General features: G+C 42.0%; 1 protein-coding gene across 1 annotated transcript in view; it reads right to left on the bottom strand.

The window, feature by feature from the left end:
* LOC124592014 (clavesin-2-like) overlaps positions 1-16,591 on the bottom strand; it is a 263,412-nt gene extending 246,821 nt beyond the window's left edge. Inside the window, exon 1 of the mRNA XM_047131793.1 lies at positions 16,518-16,591. The gene's annotated coding sequence lies outside the window, so the exon portion shown is untranslated. The remainder of the gene's footprint in view (positions 1-16,517) is intronic.
* Positions 16,592-22,248: the final 5,657 nt, after the last annotated feature.

The raw sequence follows: 22,248 nt of genomic DNA, 5'->3' as shown, positions 1-22,248 counted from the left end.
CCAGTATACCGACAACACTGCCTTCCTCGCCCTCTACTCTACCCTCCATGAATCCCAACGATCATTCATTCCAGCTTCACCTCAATTAGTTCATTTCACCATGCAGCCAGTGGCTACTCAAAATCAATCCTACCAAAATGCAGGCTTACTCATATGCTGAACTACCAGTAGCTTCTGACCCACGACATTTACCTTACAATTTATGGCTGTCCTATCCAGTTAACAGTCATGAACCACGCCGCTGCTATGGTCGCAGGTTCGAATCCTGCCTTGGGCATGGATGTGTGTGCTATCCTTAGGTTAGTTAGGTTTAAGTAGTTCTAAGTCTAGGGAACTGATGACCTCAGATGTTAAGTCCCTTAGTGCTTAGAGCTATTTGGATCCATTTTTATCCAGTTAACTAACACACTAAAATACCTTGGACTAATATTTGACCGCTGAGTGACATGGAAGTCCCATCTACTAACCATTCAATAGGAAGCTCACAATAGATTAAAATTACTAAAACTGCTAACTGGCCAAACATGGGACTTGTACCCTTCCATATTTCTCCACTCCTACAAATCCCTGATCCGAACCATCCTCTGCTATTTCAATGTGCCATGATATCCTCCCTCCTTTTATCATGACCTACAGATCCTTGAACGCCATGCACTGCACCTACCATTTTCAATTCACTTACTGTCCTCCACCTGGATCCTCTACCAATGAATAAAATTTCCCTCCTTGCTATTGCATTTTCAATATCTTTGAGTATCCTACATTACCCACAAACTTGACACCACTCACCCCTTAGTTTGCCCCCTGCTCACTAGTCTACCACTGCATTCCTCCAATGTTACACCCTCCACATCCTCTGTCAATGGAACTTTAATCGCCTTCTCTTACCTGACCATGAAATTCAGCCTGCTATATACCCAGCCTACCAGATGTAAATGAACCTATCCAATCCCCCCCAATCAGGACTCCCTTCCTCTCAACTCCTCACCACTGACATCCTAAGCTTTGGACAAGTACGGTATCCCTCTTCACTCTCCCAAATTCTTCTTCTATCCTGCACAGACACCCTCTTAAACACTACTCCAACCGCTACATCCCCTTCATACCTCTCTTCCTGACAGTCTAGGCCAACTCATCACTTCAAACTGGCTTTTTACTACTTTTAACTTATACTTTTGTCTCTCTGTCTTTTATCTTTCGTGGAACATTTTGTTGCCCTTTCATCTGCATTAGTCTTTTAATTCATCAACTACTCCGCCTTTTATACTATATTATGTACCTGAATCTATGTCTTTTAATCATGTCAGATATTCATTTGTCAATCTGACATGGCTAATTTTATACTCTGTTTTAAACTTTTTCTCTCGTGTGGCTGAACAGCAGTGACTTGTATCTGCTGACAGCCCATCTCCTCCCATACAGGGTGCTGAAAATGAAATGACAATAACGAAGAAAAAATATAGCAGCACTGTGACAGTGAGTCTCTGTTATGATATTATTACCCATTATTACATCCCTTCCAGCAGCTTTTCACTTGTAATCGGCAAGAGGCTAGTGCCTTGCAATTCTGTGATAGTGCTCCTAACACCCATCCACCCCACATAGGGCTATTGACTAGACTATTAGCGAAAATATATTCTCTACAACCACCAGTTATTGATGAGACAGGCTAGAGATACTCTCTAGCACTCGACTAATGGCAACTACCCCTCCCCAGCTCCCATGCTTCACAACCAGAAGAAAAAAATTGAATTCTCCTACTGATTTTTTAATTACCAATTTTTGAAGTACCCTTCAATAGGAGGTGGGGAGATAGACTGCGCCAATATTCTGAGTCGTCAATAATAAGACTGTGCCAATATTCCAAAGATGATGATATGAAGATAGTATCCTACATCCCTCCCAACAGTGACATGCAAATTGAATTTTTATAAATAATGAATATATTATTATTAATAATTATTATTATTATGCCATCTGCAATAAATGTAATTACATTTGAATTTGCCACGAAAAATTGAATTTACCACGAAAAGTTGGATATCCCACTGGTTCTGAATTTCCCCCCAGGGAGGAGGGGTGGAGGTAATGAATTGACCAATTTAATTAATTAGTCAATTAATCTGATATTAATATTGCGCCAGAACCTCATTGTCTACCTGTACTGCCATCTGATTTCAATTTCGTGTCATGTATTTCTTCCAGTCTAACTGCTCAGCACACACTGAGCAAATTTTTCCACCAGTTTCTTCTGGGAGGGGTGGGGGTGGAGATAGGAAGAGGTTATTAATTTATCAATTTAATTAATTAATCAATTTATAACAAAACTGGAATGTTTCCATGTCTGCACCAATGGGAAGATTGGAGAAGGGTCCTCCATCTTGAATAAATTTGGCAACAGTGTAGCGAGGCGTAAACAAACATTACCAATCTACTATCTGGTACCTGTACAACACAATGCATGCCCACGTTTGCATACTTACATTCAACCCATTCAACATTCTGGCGGTTGCGCTGGTACCAATGTATCGGCATTTCACATATGCAATAGCTTATCTCGTGCTTACATTAACCTGTGATCCTGCAGTGTTAATCGCTGAAATACGTAACCTAGACAAGTATTCCCGAAATTTCAATACTCTTCACTAATTATTTTTTGGTGCTGTGATTTTTTGCCGTCAGTGTATTTTTCGTCTAAACTTACAATTTGTCCATTTTGATGAGCGCTTTCAAAATGCAGTCCCTCTACAATAATCCATTGTGCGGAACACAAATTCAGTTAATGGCCAAGAAACACCCACACCTGCAAACATCGATCGTCTAAATCACAGTGAGCGTTTGATCGTAAGCATAACAGCTGGGAAACAAGGTAACCGATTACGAAACACAGCCGACGTGTGTTGCTAAAAATGACAATCTCCTCTGCAACCCAATTTTAAATCAAACAATACGCGTTAAATTCGATAAATGTAATGCAAAACCCTAATGAGTCGAGAGCGGATGAACTACTCACTGTATATTAAAACTGAAAAAAAAGAACATTTTCGGGATATATACTAGACTGTTAATACCGTTGAATTGATAGACGTGTTGTTTCAAACCGTTTAAAACCTTCTAACAAGGGACACCATTGACCTCTAACGCTCGGGAGCGCGCAGAACCATGCTTACACTAACACTTTCATAAAACATCAATGTCCTGTGTCGTTTCCATCCAAAACTCAACACTAGTCTGCTAGCACCATCAGCAGGTGGCATGTTGTACAATACTAACATGAACGATTTGCGTGAGTGGTGTAGCTGCAGTACGAATGTGTCTCTTGGAGTGTTCGCTTGCTGCCTATTGTGTAAACTGTGTACAGTGATATCACGAAGAGAAATTATCCTATGAATGTGGTCCAGATATTAGGGACTATTTAGCAACGTGCTGAATATGGAAATGAAATCGGAGTCGAGGTTAGAGAGTTCGCGGATATACACTACTGGCCATTAACATTGCTACACCAACAAGAAATGCAGATGACAAACGGGTATATATTGGACAAATATATTATACAGGAACTGACATGTGATTACATTTTCACGCAATTTGGGTGCATAGATCCTGAGAAATCAGTACCCAGAACAACCACCTCTGGCCATAATAACGGCCTTGATACGCCTGGGCATTGAGTCAAACAGAGCTTGGATGGCGTGTACAGGTACAGCTGCCCATGCAGCTTCAACACGATACCACAGTTCATCAAGAGTAGTGAGTGGCGTTTTGTGACGAGCCAGGTGCTCGGCCACCATTGACCAGACGTTTTCGATTGGTGAGAGATCTGGAGAATGTGCTGGCCAGGGCAGCAGTCGAACATTTTCTGTATCCGGGATGGCCCGTACAGGACCTGCAACATGTGGTCGTGCATTATCCTGCTGAAATGTAGGGTTTGGCAGGGATCGAATAAAGGGTAGAGCCACGGGTCGTAACACATCTGAAATGTAACATTCATTGTTCAAAGTACCGTCAATGCGAATAAGAGGTGACCGAGACGTGTAACCAATGGCACGCCGTACCATCACGTCGGGTGATACACCAGTAGGCGATGACGAATACACGCTTCCAATGTGCGTTCACAGCGATGTCGCCAAACACGGATTCTACCATCATGATGCTGTAAACAGAACCTGGATTCATCCGAAAAAATGACGTTTTGCCATTCGTGCACCCAGGTTCGCCGTTGAGTACACCATCGCAGGCGCTCCTGTCTGTGATGCAGCATCAAGGGTAACCACAGCCATGGTCTCCGAGCTGATAGTCCATGCTGCTGCACATGTCGTCGAACTGTTGGTGCAGATGGTTTTTATGTTGCAAACGTCCCCATCTGTTGACTCAGGGATCGAGAAGTGGGTGCACGATCCGTTACAGTTGTGTTGTACAGGTACCGGATAGTAGATTGGTAATGTTTGTTTACGCCTCGCTACACTGTTGCCAAATTTATTCAAGATGGAGGACCCTTCACCAATCTTTTACCATTGGTGCAGACATGGCAACATTCCAGTTTTGTTATCAAATTGATTAATTAATTAAATTGTACAACACTGTTGGTAAAGTTAATTCTTCAGTTCTCAGTTCTCGCTTGTACGAGCGTGCGCGTAACCGACGCGATGATCGAACGCACGTCCTCACGCTCGCTACAAGACACTGGCACTTGACTGCACTCTTTTATGGTAACTAATTTTTACTGGTTCACAGCAATTCATTCCGGGAGACAGAACACGGCGCGGATGATCGATGCTGCGCGACGCGCAACGAGAGGATACATAAATACGTTATTGACGGTGTAGGGAAGCAGCATACTCACGCCTTATAAAATTCACATCAGTCTTTCCATTGTGTGCCAGTCAGTCCGCTCTGACGTCATAAATGTTGCGCAATACTTTAAAAATCAAGTAAACAACCTGAAACGTTTCTAGCATGTCAGGAGTAATACAAAATCAATATGTGTTGGATATCAGTTCAATAACTTTAACCATTTTCGAAATTTGGATGTTTTTCTCTAAAAATCATTGGCGCAACAGAAAAGAGCTAGAAACTTAAAAATTTATATTTAGATTCCTTTTGCATAATAATATAGTAAAAACAGTATTCTGGATCTCACAAATTAAAATTTTAGTTAAAATTCATGATTTTCTGGTTTTTGTCTTAGAAATTAAGGAAGCAAGATAGATTAAGTAGGCGAATAAATAAAGCTAGGATGTTTAAATTTAAGTAGAAGGGAGATCCGCTATAATCATAAAAATGTGAGAAGTTTCAACAGAATAACTATAAAACTATAGCTATAGCGTATCTCCAAAGAGCAAGTTCAGAGCTCGTCTACTGGACGAGGACAATTGGCGCAATAATCGCGACAGTGGTAGAGGCCGTGGTAACAACAACGGGTACCACAGCAACCACAACAATGATAACTATGGGAATAATGCATACCGCAATCTTGGCAGCAATAACAATAGTGGTTCGGGCCGTAATGACAATCGGTACAATGCAAATAATAACAGGAATGACGGAAACCAGTATCATACTAGCGTGATACGGGCTTCGCAGAATAGTAATAACGCCAGAGGGTATGACCAGCCGCCTCAGCAGTATCCGGGGAGCGTATCTGCTGGCACGAGACAGGGAAACCATTAGCCGCGCCGGTGAGGGGCCGACCGGGAGTGGAGAAATTTTGGCGGCCCAATAACAGTAGAAAACCGCGGTGTCGTCGTTATGAAAATTCCGTATGGAATAATCAACGGCGGGAGAGTGTGCCAGTGTTAGGAGAAAGGAGTGCGCCCACAAGTAGTAGATCAGCTGTAGACACGGCAGCAGAAAATACATTCACTGTCAGTGAGAACAATTTAAGCAGTGTTCCGGAAATCGATTATAAAGTGGCAGCTGTAACACCCACAGCGGAACTGGAGATTGAGTTTAAGAATGATTCGCAAGTGGTGAGAGAAGATCAGGTGTCGGATAAAACGTCCGTCATCGAGTGAAGAGATGCAAGAGGGATGAGGTCTGGTTAAGGCAGTTCGGTCGCTTATACGACGAACTAAGAGATTATAGGGGCCTGTATGGGAGAAGTGTTTATGGGTTGCGCGTGTAGGTTTTTCCGCGTCTCGTCCCGCAGGAAGATAGTGTTTGTGAAATGATAGAAAGTTCTGGCCCTAACCGGCAGACTTTACCAGAAATAGTTGATGTTAATGGGGAGCACGAGCAAGATTCGTCGTGTTTCATACCGCAAGAGTTGGATGTTGAAGTAGTAACGGAAAGTTCTGGCCCTGACCGGCAGACTTTACCGAAAGTTATAGTGTTAGAAGTAGTCGACCCATCCGACGCAAAACTCCAGTTTAAACATTGCGAAAGTATTGAGGAGAAAGATTACGAGAATTTTACTGATTGGTAGAAAAGCACGTAGATTACAGCGTGTATGAGGTTAAAGCTGACGTTATACGGTCAGACGGTAGCAGTGTGGGTTGCGCAGATCCAGAGGAAGTAATTGCATATACTACTGGGCACATTCCTCCAGGTAGATTGGCAGATGAGATCAATCTGACCAAAGAGGAAGCAACGAAGGTGACAATTAGTGAATTGATAGCAAAGCAACACTCACTGGTTGACGAGTTACAGGAAAAGGTTTCGGTATTGGAGGCGAAGCTACAGACCAAGTCTCAGGACAAACGTGTTGAAACTAAAACTGTATGTGAACAGAGGCTGAAAAAGCCGCCAGATAACCCGGATTTACGATCAAAGCCGGATGGTTTTTTCTGGAATGACCTGGATATAGACGAGGATTTACTGTGGGAAAATAAAGAAACAGTCGAGGAAAAGTGTAGACAGATAGTAGTATCTGTTAATATGCACGACCTACAACTAAACGTATTGATTGACACCGGTGCAGAATTGAGTGCTGTATCTGGAAAAATATTTGAGTTACTGAAAGACAGACCTGGAATCGTAGTTATGCCAGTAACAGGAGTGAAAATTATCGGTGCTACTGGGAAGGCCAGTAAACCGGTCACAAAACAGATTTTTGTCCACTTCGAGATATGTGGGGCACGATTTGAACAAGAGTTTGTCGTCGTGCCAGACTTAACTACGGAAGTATCGGGTTAGATTGGCTATTAAAGTACCGTGCAGTGATTAATTGCGAAAGCAAAACTTTGACATGTACGTCACAAGATAAAACAACAGTAGTTAGTTTTGACGAGGCAGGAGACGGTGTGCATAGGCAATACCAGCCTGTACACATTGTTAACTGGCCGGATGGTATTGACGTAGGTATGAATTTGAGCTACTGTAATGTGAGGAATCTCGGCATGGACAATAGTGTAGAAAGTGAATTGGAAAGTATTGTAGACGGTGTGTCAAACGTAACACACGATCAAAGACGAGGCCTGTATGAAGTAATAATGAGGAATAAGAGTGTGTTTTCAAACAAACCGGGACATGTGGAAGAGATAATCAAATTCCCTCCACGGATTGACATTAGTATTGGTGTGAAAAAAGATCGTTTGCGAGAAATAATGAAGCTAAAAGCCGATGCTCGCATACGTCGTCATGACGCTAAAGCTCGTTTTGCTAAGTTTGAGTCGGAGACTTAGTACTTGCAAAAGCTCATGAGAAATCGAGCGAGATAGACAATGAAATTTCTAGATTTAAGTTTGTTTATAATGGACCATATAAAGTCATTGGTATATCTCACACAAATGCTTATTGCTTAGAGTATCCAAGCTCTGGAAAGCTATTAGGTATACGGAACATTGTAGACCTGAAATTGTACCAACCAAGGATTGATTAATACCACAGAAAGGGTAATTTGTACAGTATGTAAATATAGAGTGTAAGATTTAAGGATTTGCCAAGTTGCGATGCTTTTGCCTGACCTAGAGGTCGTTAAAGAAGTTGTCATTAATAAGTAATTAATTTTGATTAAATGATTTAAGAGTAACTGATTAGTAACCAATTGAAAAATCCAAGCTGGTAGTTTAAGTTTTCAGCTGAGTCACAGTAAATTAAGGAATGTAAATATGATTTTGTAACTAGCTGTAAGATTTCATAAACATGTGATTTACTAGTCATTGCCGATGTACTTAGACGCTGTTTTAAGTTTCAGGCTAGTACATGCGTGTGATGATGGACAGTGTTGAGTTATCCACTCTAATAGTGCTAATGGACTCCTTGAGATTACTCGGGAGTGAGTTTTTCCGAAAGAATTCAGTGAAACGGACGTTCTGGAAATGCCGTTACACAAGCGAGTGAGATCAAGCGTGCCGCACAGGCGGGCGCAACAGTACTGGCGAGGCGGAGCCGCTGTCGGCTCTTGTGCCGCTCTCGGCATTCTTTGTACTTGCGGGTACGGAAGGCGTAGTTGTTTTTCACAGCTGATGTGAAAGAATTCTTCTGTCAATATTTTTTTTCGATCTGCTGTATATTATTATCTTGTTTAGCGTTAAGTGGACTCTCATGACGAGAATATTAATTATGAAAAGGTTATATAAAATGTGTATTCTATGTAATTAATTATTAATTTGCGTATTTTGATATACCTGTTTTTTATGACCATGTACTCTGGTTAATTTTGTAAATAGAATTCCATTTCTTGATACTGTTAGGAATTTGGACGATTTTAGAATAGCTAAACCATTTTCTATGTTTTCTATGAATTTTAGTATGTTGTCAACCTGTTTTCTTTTGTGTAAGATGACAGAGTGGAATAAGGTTAGGAGTGTCTCCACTCAATTACTATGGTCTAAAAATTGCTTTATGGTTAATTAGCCTAATGCTAAATTTTCTTGATATTTTGGGCATATGCATTTCCGTTGCTTTGTTACCTTTTTGGGACATTTTCTGAGTCTGTTTAGGTTACACGAACATCCTCAGACAATGTGGGGCACGTGTAACGCCGGAAATGCATTTCCATCTATTGTACTATAATTTTTTTCCTTATTTTGTTACCTGAAGGTATGACGTTTCTGTGTTTTTGTATATTGTAATTGTTTTACTATTTGTATATACATGCATTTATGTCGATGTATAATTGGTTTGTTTTGTAAATACTATTTGTATTTTTACGCTGGGTCTTGCCTAGGGAAAACTATGCTATCGAACGAATACATCGATAGGTCGTGTGGAGAACCAAAGTGCTTAGGATCTTTGGTAGTGTGAACTCGGCCACGTGGAGCGCGGGCAGAAGAGAGTCTGGCTGGAGGAGGGCAGTGGAGCAGGTGTGTTGTGTGACGGACCCGTGAGTTGCCGCGCTTTCGGGGTTTGGCAGCATGTAATTGCGCTCGACTTGCTATGTTAGTTACTGACATGGTGTCGCGGACGGAAGGCGTTAGCTGGCACACATCAAGAGCCCGTTTCGGCTGGAGACCGTGTCGAGAAGAAGGCGCGCCAACATCCAGCTTCTGCAACAGCGACGGCCGACAATGAGTGACTGTCGCCACCTCCTCGATCGACGACTTCAAACCTTCAATCAACCAACAAGGAAGACTGGTAGCACGTAAAGTTTTAGAACTGTATGGCAGACCTCAGCTTTTAAAACTATTGCATCACAAAAATACAGCAACTTAGTATGAACCTTTGTTGCTCATTGCCCGAATTGCATTACCAAGTAGGATCCCTTCCTTTTCTGGAATGAACCCGAGTGTCGTTGAAATTCAAACGCCAGCATTAAAGTAATATCATTCGATTTCACTGCTTTAATTTCAAAGTTCAGTTAAGGTATTCATAGCTGGCTACAATATTTAGATTACACAAGCACAAATTAAGAGTGCGAGTTTTGTTACCGTATGTTAGCTTACCTGTGACTGCAGCTCAGCTTGGTACGTACTAAATTTTACTTTTGTTAATAGTTCAGAATCATTTAATTCAAGTTCAAAGTTAAATCTCTTATTTCTAAATTGCGTAGATTCAAGTAGCTTTTGAAATGATTGTTTAGGTAGCCCAAGACTAACCGTATTTTACTGAATTTCGATGTTCTTCAGAAACAAAGTTCACTATTAATTTCAGTCACTAAATTAACTTTCAATTTTCCGGTTTTATTAATTCTTTTGCTAAATTAAGTCAGAATGCAGCGAAATTTATTACTTCTGACAAACTTGCAGTTTTCACACTACACGTGTCAACCTTCAGTTGCCACACTTCTAGTGCTAATTATATGTGTAATAACCTTTCTTTTTCAGTACTATAGTAATTGTCCATAAGGCTTGCGACCGTAATTTGCCCCAAATCTCAAATATCTCATTACCGCTAGTTAATTGTTAACGTAACGGCCGCACATTTACTTTCTTTATTAACTTTACCCCTTTTCAAAATAAATTTCCACCAGTTTCATTTGCAGTTTTCCTTTCATTTAGATGTAACCCTTTCCTCCCTCTTTACCGACAGATTAACTTCGGTGACGATTGCTTTTCCCAAATTTCCATTAGGTACACGCAGTTTAATTTTTCACTGTCATTAAGTTCGATAAGTGAGGGGGAGGTTACGCACTGGAGTTTATCTATCATCTCTGTATCGCTTTCGCGATTACTAAATGATCCTGTAACGAACCGCGCTGCTCTCTGTTGGATTTCTCTATGTCTTTTATCAACCCTATCTGGTACGGATCCCACACTGCTGGGCAGTATTCAAGCAATGGACGAACAAGCGTACTGTAGCCCACTTCCTTTGTTTTCGGATTGCATTTCCTTAGGATTCTTCCAATGAATCTCAGTCTGGCATCTGCTTTACCGACGATCAACTTTATATGATCATTCCATTTTAAATCACTCCTAATGCGTACTGCCAGATAATTTATGGAATTAACTGCTTCCAGTTGCTGACCTGCTATATTGTGGCTAAATGATAAGGGATCTTTCTTTCTATGTATTCGCAGCACATTACACTTGTCTACATTGAGATCCAGTTGCCATTCCCTGCACCATGCGTCAATTCGCTGCAGATCCTCCTGCATTTCAGTACAATTTTCCATTGTTACAACCTCTTGCTATACCTCAGCATCATCCGCAAAAAGTCTCAGTGAACTTCCGATGTTATCCACAAGGTCATTTATGTATATTGTGAATATCAACGGTCCTACGACACTCTCCTGCGGCACACCTGAAATCACTCTTACTTCGGAAGACTTCTCTCCATTTAGAATGACATGCAGCGTTCTGTTATCTAGGAACTCTTCAATTTAATCACACAATTGGTCTGTTAGTCCATATGCTCTTACTTTGTTCATTAAACGTCTGTGGGGAACTGTATCGAACGCCTTGCGGAAGTCAAGAAACACGGCATCTGCCTGGGAGCCTGGGAGCCCTCTGAGTCTCATGGACGAATAGTGCGAGCTGGGTTTCACACGATCGTCTTTTACGAAACCCATGCTGATTCCTACAGAGTCGATTTCTAGTCTCCAGAGAAGTCATTATACTCGAACATAATACGTGTTATCCACGTTCGAATCCACATTAGCTCCGAAATAACGCCCTCACAACTGCACAGAAGTCTGTCTGACCACGACTGACACCTGCAACGAACTGAGGCCACTGCGCAGGCGCCGTTCCTGGTCGAATACAACAGCGCCACCTCCAGGCTTGGCTAGAATCTGCACCTAAATCGCTTGTTTCCAAAAGAGGCCGACTCACGATTGACAAAACATTCAGGAGGAGGAAAAAATATTCAACGCCAATTGCTTAGTAATTTAAGGGCGAGTTTCTTTCTGTCATGTGAAACTGTTCATTTGCTGGACTATATAAGGCTATAATTACCTTGTCTGAAAAATAGTTGAAGCTGCTATGGTGACTTTTGTCACATGGAATTCTCCCCTCATAGCAATAAATAAGGAAACAATTAACTTCCAAGGTAATTTTTTAAACTATACGAAAGCAAGAAATTACAATTAATGAATAACGGTATTCTGAGGGCAATAAATGTAATACAAAGTAAATATGTCTGTCCTGTGATTACTATTATACAGAAGAAACCACTATTACTGTACACAAACGTGTCGTACACTTTCTCAATGATTTTGAACATAAACCACTGAATGTATGTTATATTAACGTTATAGCTCTTACGTGTTCAGAAAACTACCATACGTTCAGGTAAAAACACCTGGAGTTGCCCCTATTAGAAAACGTTGCGTGCTACAATCCGCTGTGTAGAAGCACTAAGGCAGTGACGGCGTCCAGATTTAGTTCCAATCGATTCATCTACGTCTCAGTAAATCTAAACTGACAAAAGTAAGCGATTTATTTATGTTTAGGCATGCATTCCTAGCGCCGGTTCCATATTTTTGTTCAACCTCCGGATAGTGATACCATAAGTGCCCTCTGCCTCACGCTGTAAGGTGGCTTGCAGAGTGTGGACGTAAATGAATGTGTAGTGATTTTTCCTGAGAGTGTTTACCCTTATTGGCCAGAGACTTAGTTGCTGAGCAGGAGGCAATGTGCAAGATTACTCCCTCAGGAGCTGAACTTCCGGAGGAGAAGTTGGGGTAAGTTTGGGATGAAATGCGTGTGAAATCACACCAGAAGAGAATGGTGGAGTAAACGAGACAACTGTAGATAAAACTGAAACGAAGCATCTACTCTCCTACAGACACCTTCTGAATATGAGTGAAAGCAGATGGGTGGGAAGAGTATTACAAATGGGGTGCCGCATAGGGAAGGAAATGAGTCAACCCAGTAGCTGGCATGCCGACAGGTATTCGGTTCAAATGGCTCTGAGTACTACGGGACTTAACATCTGTCATCAGTCCCCTTGAACTTAGAACTTCTTAAACCTAACTAAGGACATCACACACATCCATGCCCGAGGCAGGATTCGAACCTGCGACCGTAGCGGTCGCGCGGTTCCGGACGGAAGCGCCTAGAACCGCCCGGCCACCGCGGCCGGCTACAGATATTCGGGATGCAACCACTGTAAGAGGATACCAAGGAAAGAAGCGATCAGCTATAGAAATCAAGAGATAATAACGTCTGAAACTACTCTAATGTGTAACGGTCGTTCATTGTTTCATCTACAGTCACATAATAGTATCACAGTTCTTAGACTTACATTTATAAACGCAATTTTAAAATGTTCTTCCTCGCCCGTTTTTTCATCTGGAGCCAAAAAAAGTAGTATCTATCGCCGCACTTGCTTTGTACATGTGTGTTCATGTTGTACCCATCTCAAAAATCGTGACATGACGAACTCCTACAACTCTGCACAGATTGGTGTATACGTTAGGCAATAACTTGCTTCTTTTCTATGTCATAGTCGTATCCTTGGCTACTCAGTTTTGATGTTAATGCCCCAAGAATACGAACGCCATAACCATTCATAGTATTCAAATTTTTGTTATTTGAATGCCTCACAAAACATTTCAGAGTCTTTTCTCTGTCTACAGGTAATATTTCATCATCATCATCATCATCATCATCATCATTTAAGACTGATTATGCCTTTCAGCGTTCAGTCTGGAGCATAGCCCCCCTTATACAGTTATTCCATGATCCCCTATTCAGTGCTAACATTGGTGCCTCTTCTGATGTTAAACCTATTACTTCAAAATCATTCTTAACCGAATCCAGGTACCTTCTCCTCGGTCTGCCCCGACTCCTCCTACCCTCTACTGCTGAATCCATGAGTCTCTTGGGTAACCTTGCTTCTCCCATGCGTGTAACATGACCCCACCATCTAAGCCTGTTCGCCCTGACTGCTACATCTATACAGTTCATTCCCAGTTTTTCTTTGATTTCCGCATTGTGGACACCCTCCTGCCATTGTTCCCATCTACTAGTACCTGCAATCATCCTAGCTACTTTCATATCCGTAACCTCAACCTTGTTGATAAGGTAACCTGAATCCACCCAGCTTTCGCTCCCATACAACAAAGTTGGTCGAAAGATTGAACGGTGCACAGATAACTTAGTCTTGGTACTGACTTCCTTCTTGCAGAAGAGAGTAGATCGTAGCCGAGCACTCACTGCATTAGCTTTGCTACACCTCGCTTCCAGTTCTTTCACTATGTTGCCATCCTGTGAGAATATGCATCCTAAGTACTTGAAACTGTCCACCTGTTCTAACTTTGTTCCTCCTATTTGGCACTCAATTCGTTTATATTTCTTTCCCACTGACATTACTTTCGTTTTGGAGATGCTAATCTTCATACCATAGTCCTTACATTTCTGATCTAGCTCTGAAATATTACTTTGCAAACTTTCAATCAAATCTGCCATCACAACTAAGTCATCCGCATATGCAAGACTGCTTATTTTGTGTTCACATATCTTAATCTCACCCAGCCAGTCTATTGTTTTCAACATATGATCCATAAATAATATGAACAACAGTGGAGACAGGTTGCAGCCTTGTCTTACCCCTGAAACTACTCTGAACCATGAACTCAATTTACCGTCAACTCTAACAGCTCCCTGACTATCCGTGTAAAGGCCTTTAATTGCTTGCAAAAGTTTGCCTCCTATTCCATAATCTTGTAGAACAGACAATAACTTCCTCCTAGGAACCCGGTCATATGCCTTTTCTAGATCTATAAAGCATAGATACAATTCCCTGTTCCACTCATAACACTTCTCCATTATTTGCCGTAAGTTAAAGATCTGGTCCTGACAACCTCTAAGAGGCCTAAACCCACACTGATTTTCATCCAATTGGTCCTCAACTAATACTCGCACTTTCCTTTCAACAATACCTGAGAAGATTTTACCCACAACGCCGATTAAAGAGATACCTCTATAGTTGTTACAATCTTTTCTGTTTCCATGTTTAAAGATTGGTGTGATTACTGCTTTTGTCCAGTCTGATGGAACCTGTCCCGACTCCCAGGCCATTTCAATTATCCTGTGTAGCCATTTAAGACCTGACATTCCACTGTATTTGATGAGTTACGACTTAATTTCATCCACCCCAGCCGCTTTATTGCACTGCAATCTATTGACCATTTTTTCCACTTCCTCAAATGTGATCCTATTTCCATCATCATTCCTATCCCATTCTACCTCGAAATCTGAAACATTACTGGTCGCATTTTCACCAACATTGAGCAACTCTTCAAAATATTCCCTCCATCTGCCCAAGGCATCCACAGGATTCACCAGCAGTTTTCCTGACCTGTCCAAAATACTTGTCATTTCCTTCTTACCTCCCTTTCGAAGACTGCTAATTACGCTCCAGAATGGTTTTCCAGCAGCTTGACCAATAGTCTCCAACCTGTTTCCAAAGTCTTCCAACGATTTCTTCTTGGATGCTGCAATTATCTGTTTGGCTTTGTTTCTTTCTTCGACATAACTTTCTCTGTCTACCTGGGTTCTGGTTTGTAGCCATTTTTGATACGCCTTCTTTTTCCTTTTACAGGCTGCCTTGACTGTATCATTCCACCTAGCTGTTTGCTTCATCCTACTTTTACACACTACTGTTCCAAGACATTCTTTAGCCACTTCTAGTACTGTGTCCCTGTACCTTGTTCATTCCTTTTCCAATGACTGTAATTGACTACATTCAACTAACTGGTACCTTTCTGAGATCGCTGTTATGTACTTGTGCCTGATTTCCTTATCCTGAAGTTTCTCCACTCTTATCCTCCTACAAATGGACCTGACCTCCTGCACTTTCGGCCTCACAATCCCAATTTCACTGCAGATTAAATAATGATCAGTGTCATCAAAGAATCCCCTGAATACACGTGTGTCCCTCACAGCCTTCCTGAATTTCTGATCTGTTATTATATAGCCAATGACAGACCTGGTTCCCCTGCCTTCCCAAGTATACCGATGAATGTTCTTATGTTTAAAAAAGGAGTTTGTGATTACTAAGCCCATACTGGCACAGAAATCCAAGAGTTGTTTCCCGTTCCTGTTGGCCTCCATATCCTCTCCAAATTTACCCATAACCTTTTCATACCCTTCTGTTCGATTTCCAATCCTGGCGTTAAAATCACCCATGAGCAGAACACTGTCCTTGTCCTTTACTCTAACAACTACATCACTGAGTGCCTCATAAAAACTATCTATATTATCTTGATCTGTCCCTTCACAATGCGAATATACTGACACAATCCTAATTTTCTTGCTAGACACTGTCAAATCTATCCACATCAGGTAATATTTAACTAACAAAATTCATTTTTCTATTTCGTCTGCTTCAGGTTTGTCACCGTAACTTGCATGATTTTCTGCCTGAAAAAAAATGCCTGTAGTCATTGCTATTCTGGATTTTTAGAATATGATAAAATATTCCTTCAACACTAATGATACAGACTTATTGAGTAGAAACCACTTCTTATTACTGAAAGAAACGTTTATTTTCTACTGGTATTTTTTTTTTAAATCCATAGCGGCAGTAAGTGTAGACATTTACTTCACAGCTACTGTACCCAACAAAGTAACGAGCAATGTAAAGAAAATGCGTTACCCTGGAACCTTGAAAACTTAAAGAGCGAATAGCTGCTCCCCAGTGGTGTGAGATGTTAAGCACTGTCTATCTGCCGCGCTGGATAGAGTACGTACCTACAAACGACAGCGTCGATACTGCTAACCAATATTGCGAAGCGATGGTTTTCTTGCAGTTGTCAACCGGTATACAATAACACTGACCAGCTCACTTGGAACGGGACAGTCCTCACTGATAATTCGGGGCGAAGTCCACGGGTATCACGTGTACGTGGTGCGGTGGGAACGTCGCCGGGAACGTCAGAAAATCGAACCGTGCCCTGTTTAGGAACCCGCCATACAACGACACAGTTATGTCGCACTGTAATTGTACTGGTAAAGTCTGGAGTAAAGAAACAAGATACAAAACCTAGTTTGCGATGAACTCCCGTGATATCAATTTATTCTATAGGTCATCTTTTGTATATGCGAGTTAGAATGTCAAAACTGCAAATCTGTGAATCTGGAAATTACAGGCAAAAACTACAAAACTAGATATCAAGAACACACAAGAAGCTGGAGATATTAATAGCCAATCTACCTTTCCTGGTAATCTAATAAAGCATGTGCATGAACCATCTAACATGGAATAGGATAGGAAAACAGTTAGAATGAATAAGTACAACAGAAAATGCTGATTTCAAAGGTATACTTTCACATACAAATAGCTCTGGCGATGAGCAAAAATGTATTAAATGACCACAACAACACAAATAAGAATTCACTGATCATGTCAGCCACTAAAACAACAACAAAAAGACATAGAACATAACCATACTGAATAATTACTTAATGCTACACAAAGAAACAACACGCGCTCGCGCGCGCGCGCGCACACACACACACACACACACAAACGAACATCGAACTACGTACAGGCAACAACAACACAAACAAAAGAAGAACAGACAAAACACAGTTACAAATGGTAAGGTTAGATGTAGTAAACACACAGCCAACACAACCAGTGAACAGTGAAAGTGAGGAAATCAGGTGAAATGTTTCGAAAATCGTCACAAATCGAATATTCTGGTGCACAGGGATCAACATAGTACAACACGAGGCCTGCACATATTTATATCTATACTACTACAAAAGGCAATTCGTTGTTTCTATTACTAAAAATCTCGGAAAGTACTGCATCGATTTACTTCATGTTTTGACACGATACTCCAATGAACATTGGGTCAGACATAGGATATATATAACTCACAGACTTCGAACGTGGTCAGATGATTGGGTGTTACTTGTGTCACACGTCCGTAAGTGAGATTTCCACACGCCCAAACATCCCTTGGTCCACTGTTTCCGATGTGACAGTGACGTGGGAACGTGAAGGGACACGTACAGCACAAAAGCGTACAGGCCGACCTCGTCTGTGGACTGACAGAGACCGCCGACAATTGAAGACGGTCGTAACGTGTAATTGGCAGACATCTATCCAGACCGTCACAAACGAATTCCAAACTGCATCAGGATCCACTGCAAGTACTATGACAGTTAGGCAGAAGGTGAGAAAACTCGGATTTCATAATCGAGCGGCTGCTCATAAACCACACATCACGCCGGTAAAAGCCAAACGACACCTCGCTTGGTGTAAGGAGTGTAAATATTGGACGACTGAACAGTGAAAAAACGTTGTGTAGATTGATGAATCACGCTACACAATGTGGCGATCCGATGGCAGGGTGTGGGTATGGCGAATGACTGGCGAACGTCATATGTGAGCGTGTGCAGTACCAACAGTAAAATTCGGAGGTGGTGGTGCTATGGTGTGGCCGTGTTTTTCATAGAGGGGACTGGCACCCCTTGTTGTTTTGCGTGGAAATATCACAGCATAGGCCTACATTGATGTTTTAAGCACCTTCTTGCTTCCCACTGTAGAAGAGCAATTCGGGGACGGCGATTGCATCTTTCAACACGATCGAGCACCTGTTCATATTGCACGGCCTGTGGCGGAGTGGTTACGTGACAATAGCATCCTTGTAATGGACTCACCTGCACAGAGTCCTGACCTGAATCGTACAGAACACCTTTGGGATGTTTTGGAACGCCTATTTCTTGCCAGGCCTCACCGACCGACATCGATTCTTCCCCTCAGTGCAGCACTCCGTGAAGAATGGGTTGCCATTCCCCAAGAAACCTTCCAGCACCTGATTGAACTTATGCCTGCGAGAGTGAAAACTGTCATCAAGGCTTAGGATGGGCCAACACCATATTGAATTCCAGCGTTACCGATCGAGGGCGCTACGAACTTGTAAGTCATTTACAGCCATGTTTCCGGATACCTTTGATCACATGCTGTAGATAGGCATATCTTTATTTACTTAATTAGGATACTCCTAAGTTGACCTTTGCCAAAGACATCCTCATTCTGGATGAGGTACTTTCGCTGAGGTCAATCCCTTCCAACTCTCCCATCAACACTCGTCTTGTATTCTTGTTTCGTCTATCTCCTCTCGTTCATCCAATCTATATGTCCAAACCATCTCAGCAAACCTTTCTCTATACTTGACACCTCATCTTCTTTCATTCTACAACGCTCCCTAAAATTGACCTTATAAGCTTTATTTAACATCTTAAGTCTTAGTAAAGCTTTAGATATGTTGAGTAAAACTTGATATCACACGCAACAACGTTTCTATTTATTAACAAAAGTATATTGTAAGACATGCGTAAAACTAAATCATTACAGTGACTGACGTTTGTATGTCGTTAATTTTAGGCACGACTCCAGGTTCTCATCAATAACACGACTTCTCAGCTTACTCTTCACGAGGTTCATGTTTGGAAATGATTGTTCGCATAAATACGTAGACCCGAATAAGGAAAGAACAGCAAACATTAATTTTTGCGGTTAACTGTGAGTCAGGAATACTATCCTTCGTGTTGAACACTAAGATGTATTCAATAATTATTGATAACATTTTTCGTGGAGGGGAGCGGTCTAGCTAAAAGTACTTTAACAATGGACACAAATAGCCTCGACAAGAAAAACATTTCCTTTGATGGTAACCGGTTTTGGTCTGTTTTTGATCGCCCTCAGACACTCATACCATGATGGTAGGCGGTGGCGGTATGACGTTCATGGAATTACAACACCCGACCCACTCACCGCCACAACAAAATGTTGTGGACTGACAAGACAGCCAGTCCACAGTGACGGGTAACCGAAAGGCACGCGCTTAAACTCACGCAGGCTGGCGTGAGGTCTGAAACAGGATACGTAATGAATGCTATAAAGAAAAGTACGTAGCTGCTGGAATACTTAACTTTAATCCACAATTGGTGACATTGGTCTTGTTACTGTACATGCTTCATTAGATACATAGCAAAGGATAAATGGCGCCTTGCTAGGTCGTAGCAATTGACTTAGCTGAAGGCTATGCTAACTATCGTCTCGGCCAATGAGAGCGTAATTCTCAGTGAACCTTTCCTAGCAACGTCGGCTGTACAACTGGGGCGAGTGCCAGTACGTCTCTCTAGACCTGCCGTGTGGCGGCGCTCGGTCTGCAATCACTGATTGTGGCGACACGCGGGTCCGTCGTATACTAGCGGACCGCGGCCGATTTAAAGGCTACCACCTAGCAAGTGTGGTGTCTGGCGGTGACACCACACATACCATCGGTCTGAGACTGACTGACCAAAACCAGTTACCATCACACTAAATGTTTTTACGGTCGAGACTATTTGCATCCATTTCTAAAGTATGATGTCTTCGCTTCAGAGCACTCGCCCAAAAATTATTACACAACAGCTAACCATGCAAAAATACGATTTAGAAAACCAGTCATACTCACTTACTTTTAATTGTTATTACAAAAGCTTATATATCCGTGTAACGCTCATTGTCTGTTTCACTTATTTCCGACTCGGAATTACTATTAACACGACTTCCAAATGATCCCTGCTACAATGAGATTACAAAAGTCGTGGGATAGTGATATGGACATAAATACAGATGGTGACAGTATCACGTACATAAGGTATACAAGGGCAATGTATTGGCGGAGCTGTTATTTGTACTTAGATGATTCATGTGAAAGCGTCGCCGACATGATTATGGCCACACGACAGAAATTAACAGACTCTGAACGCGGAATGGTAGTTGGAACTAGACACATGAGACATTCTATTTCGGGAATCGTTAAGGAATTCAATATTCTGAAATGTAGTTCAAATGGTTCAAAAGGCTCTGAGCACTATGGGGCTTAACACTTGAGGTCATTAGTCCCCTAGAACTTAGAACTACTTAAACCTAACTAACATAAGGATATCACACACTTCCATGCTCGAGGCAGGATTCGAACCTGCGACCGTAGCAGTCGCGCGGTTCCGGACTGAACCGCCTAGAATCGCTCGGTCACCGCGGCCGGCTGAAATCTAGTGTCTAAAGTGTGCCATCAATACCAAATTTCAGGACAACTCAGTGGCCGGCAGCCTTAACTTAACGACCAAGAGCAATGGCGTGTTAACAGACAAGCAGCACTGTATGAAATAACCGCAGACATCAGTGCGGGACGTGGGACGACCGTAGCCGTTAGGACAGTGCGCCGACATCTGGCGTTAAAGCAACTGGAATCACTCAACAGAAGAAAGTCCACTGGACCTGACAGGATACCAATTCGATTCTACACAGAGTATGCAAAAGAACTTGCCCCCCTTCTAACAGCCATGTACCGCAACACAAGTCTAAAGGAACGGAAGGTTCCAAATGATTGGAAAAGAGCACAGGTAGTTCCAGTTTTCAAGAAGGGTCGTCGAGCAGATGCGCAATACTATAGGCCTGTATCTCTGACATCAATCTGTTGTAGAATTTTAGAACATGTTTTTTGCTCGCGTATCATGCCATTTCTGAAAACCCAGAATCTACTCTGTAGGAATCAACATGGATTCCAGAAACAGTGATCGTGTGAGACCCAACTCGCTTTATTTGTTCATGAGACCCAGAAAATAGCACATACAGACTCCCAGGTAGACACCAGTTTCCTTGACTTCCGGAAGGCATTCGATACAGTTGCGCACTGTTGCCTGATAAACAAAGTGAGAGTCTATGAAATATCAGACCAGCTGTGTGGCTGGAAGAGTTTTTAGCAAACATAACACAGCTTGTTGTTCTCAATGGAGAAACGTCTACAGACTTTAAAGTAACCTCTGGCGTGCCACAGGGGAGTGTTATGGGACCATTGCTTTTCACAATGTATATAAATGACCTAGTAGATAGTGTCGGAAGTTCCATGCGATGATGCTGTAGTATACAGAGAAGTTGCAGCATTAGAAAATTGTAGCGAAATGCAGGAAGATCTGCAGTGGGTAGGCACTTCGTGCGGGGAGTGGCAACTGACCCTTAACATAGACGAATGTAACGTATTGCGAATACATAGAAAGAAGGATTCTTTATTGTGTGATTATATGATAGCGGAACAAACACTGGTAGCAGTTACTTCTGTAAAATATCTGGGAGTATGCGTGCGGAACGATTTGAAGTGGAATGATCATACAAAATTAATTGTTTGTAAGGCGGGTACCAGGTTCAGATTCATTGGGAGAGTCCTTAGAAAATGTAGTCCATCAACAAAGGAGGTGGCTTACAAAACACTCGTTCGACCTATACTTGAGTATTGCTCATCAGTGTGGAATCTGTACCAGATCGGGTTGACGGAGGAGATAGAGAAGATCCAAAGAAGAGCGGCGCGTTTCATCACAGGGTTATTTGGTAACCGCGATAGCGTTACGGATATGTTTAGCAAACTGAAGTGGCAGACTCTGCAAGAGAGGCGCTCTGCATTGCGGTGTAGCTTGCTCGCCA

Source organism: Schistocerca americana, chromosome 2, assembly GCF_021461395.2.
Source record: "Schistocerca americana isolate TAMUIC-IGC-003095 chromosome 2, iqSchAmer2.1, whole genome shotgun sequence".
Lineage (NCBI taxonomy): Eukaryota > Metazoa > Arthropoda > Insecta > Orthoptera > Acrididae > Schistocerca > Schistocerca americana.
The sequence above is the reverse complement of the archived record's forward strand: the minus strand, read 5'-3'. Positions and strand labels throughout refer to the sequence as shown.